This window comes from Arachis ipaensis, chromosome B02 (assembly GCF_000816755.2).
Source record: "Arachis ipaensis cultivar K30076 chromosome B02, Araip1.1, whole genome shotgun sequence".
Lineage (NCBI taxonomy): Eukaryota > Viridiplantae > Streptophyta > Magnoliopsida > Fabales > Fabaceae > Arachis > Arachis ipaensis.
Window position 1 is genome coordinate 47,802,806 of NC_029786.2, and position 3,152 is coordinate 47,805,957.

Below are 3,152 nucleotides of genomic sequence, written 5' to 3' on the forward strand. Positions count from 1 at the left end.
TAACCTTGAGAGTCAATGAGGATGAGTTTAAGTTGAATGTTATCAAAGCTATGCAACATCCAGACACATCAGACGACTGCTTGAGCGTGATATTATTGACTCCCTGGTAGAAGAGGTCAATATGAATGAGAGTCTCGAATCAGAGCTAGAGGACATTTTTAAAGATGTTCAACCTGATCTGGAGGATTCAGAGGAATTGAAAGAGCCTCTGAAACTTCCTCAGAAAGAGGAAAAACCTCCTAAACCCCAGCTCAAACCATTACCACCATCCCTGAAATATGCATTTCTAGGATAAGGTGACACTTTTCCGGTGATCATAAGCTCTGCTTTAAATCCCCTGGAAGAGGAAGCGCTACTTCAAGTGCTAAGGACACACAAGAGAGCTCTTGGGTGGTCCATAAGTGACCTTAAGGGCATCAGCCCAGCAAGATGCATGCACAAGATCCTATTGGAGGATGATGCTAAGCCAGTGGTTCAACCACAGAGGCAGCTAAATCCAGCCATGAAGGAAGTGGTGCAGAAAGAGGTCACTAAGTTACTAGAGGCTGGGATTATTTATCCTATTTAAATTTTGAAAATTAAATTTTAAAATTTTGAATTTTAAATTTTTGAATTTTGAATTTTTTGAAATTTGAAGTTTGAAAATTTTTAAATTTGAATTTTGAAAATTTTTAAATTTGAATTTTTGAAATTTGATAAGATAAAATAAAAATTTTAAAATAAAAACCAATAACCTCTTAACTTAAGAAAAAGTAAAAATAAAAACAAAAATAAAAACAAATAAACAAGCAAAAATAAAAAAATATTTACAATAACCAATAATAAGGCACACGTTTGCAATTTCCTGGCAACGGCGCCATTTTGACGTTAGGATTTTTGCCAGTAAAGAATGTCATAAAAACAGTCGCGTTGTAGATATAGTCTCTAAACTGACAAAAATCCCTTCGGACAAACGTTTTGGTTGTCACAAGTAACAAACCCCTTTTAAAATTGTTAATCGAGTATTTAAACCTCGGGTCGTCTTCTCAAGGAATTGCAGGGAGGTATGTTCTTATTATTGGTTATGAGTTTGTAAATTGGGAGTTTTGGATCAAGGTAAAAAGTTAGTTAAGTAACAAGTAAAATAAAATAATAATAATAAAATCTCTTGGCAAGATATGAAAACTGGAAGTCCTATCCTAGTTACCCTTATCAATTGTAATGAGAATTGGATTTTTCTCCCACTTTGTTAACCTCTAACTATGAAGGTAAGTTAAGTGGATGAATTAATTCCGATTCCTCAAGTCCTAGTCTTTCCTTGGGAAAAGTCAGAGTTAGTAGAACTCGAATTAATTCTTGAAGAATTCCAATTTTCAATTAACAATGAGTTTGATAACTCAAGAGTCTCCAATGACTCAACCAAAGCCAAAAGGGAAAGATCTAAATTATTTATATAAATAAAAGAAAGCAATCATAAATCTGAAATACCTCAATTAACTCTAATAAAGATATCAAATGTAACATGGAAGAGTTCATAAATTAAATTAGGAAAATAAATAAAAATAAAGAACCTGGGATTGAGAGTCACTCCTAAAACTAAGAGAAGTCCTAAATCCTAATCCTAAGAGAGAGGAGAGAACCTCTCTCTCTAAAAACTACATCTACTCCTAAAATTGTGAATGTGAGAGCCTCCTGATGAATGGATGCATTCCCCCACTTTATAGCCTCTAATCTGTATTTTCTGGGTCGCAAACTGGGTCAAAAACAGCCCAGAAATCGCCCCCAGCATATTCTGGTACGTTCAGGTCGCGGGCAAGTGACGCGGAGGCGTCGTCCATGCGGCCGCGCGGATTGAAGTTCGCAGATGCGACGCGTCCGCGTGGATCACGTGTTCGCGTCACTTAGCGTCAGGGAAACTATAGCATATTATATATCAAATCAAAGCCCCGGACGTTAGCTTTCTAACGCAACTGGAAACGCATCGTTTGGATCTCTGTAGCTAAAGTTATAGCCGTTTGAGTGCGAAGAGGTCAGGCTGGACAGCTTAGCAATTTCTCTAACTTCTTGTATTCCTTCCACTTTTGCATGCTTCCTTTCCATCCCCTGAGCCATTCCTGCCCTGTAATATCTGAAATCACTTAACACACATATCAAAGCATCTAATGGTGATAAGAGAGGATTAATATTAGCAATATAAAGGCCAAAGAAGCATGTTTTCAATCAAAGTACATAGTTAGGAAGGCAAATATAAAACCATGCAAATAGTATGAATGAGTGGGTAAAGAGTTGATAAAACCCACTAAATTGAGTACAAGATAAACCATGAAATAGCGGTTTATCAACCTTCCCACACTTAAACACTAGCATGTCCTCATGCTAAGCTAAAGAGAAACTATAAAGATGAAGAGGAATTCTAGAATGTATGAAATGCAATCCTATCTATATGGATGAAACTAAATGTGAAATGCTTCTTCCTACTTGGTTTAAAAGTAAATAAATTCTCCAAGAATAAATATGAACTGGATTTCACTAATTCAAATCATGAAAATGAAGTACAAATAGACTTGCAAGAAGAAAATAGCTCATGAAAGCAGGGAACAAAGAATCGAGCATCGAACCCTCACTGGTAGTGTATACACTCTAATCACTCATGTGTTTAAGGTTCGATTCTCTCAATCCTCTACTAATCTTGCTTTCTAAGGCTTGCTCTTCATCTAACAATCAACATAAATTTAATGCAGAGATACACATATCAAGAGGTCTTTTAAGGGTTGTAATGGGATTAGGGTCAAGGTAGGATTGTATTTGGCCAAGTGGACTAAAATCTGAATCCTTAATTAACTTAAACTTTCCACCTAACTTTAGACAATCCATGTAATCACAATACAAAAATCTAACTATCCATCAACCATGTTTTCCACATATTCATGCATTCTAATTTCAAGTACAACTCATATGCATTGTTTTCACTACTTACTTTGGGGCATTTTGTCCCCTTTTATTAATTGCTCTTTTTCTTTTCTTTTTCTCTCTCTTTTTCTTCTTCTTCTTTTATATATATTTATTTTTTTTGTTTTTTTTTTTGTTTTTCTCAATGCATATGATTAATTTATTGAATGCATGAACATGTCCTATTTCTTTCACATTTTCATAAAGATATATAACATATAACA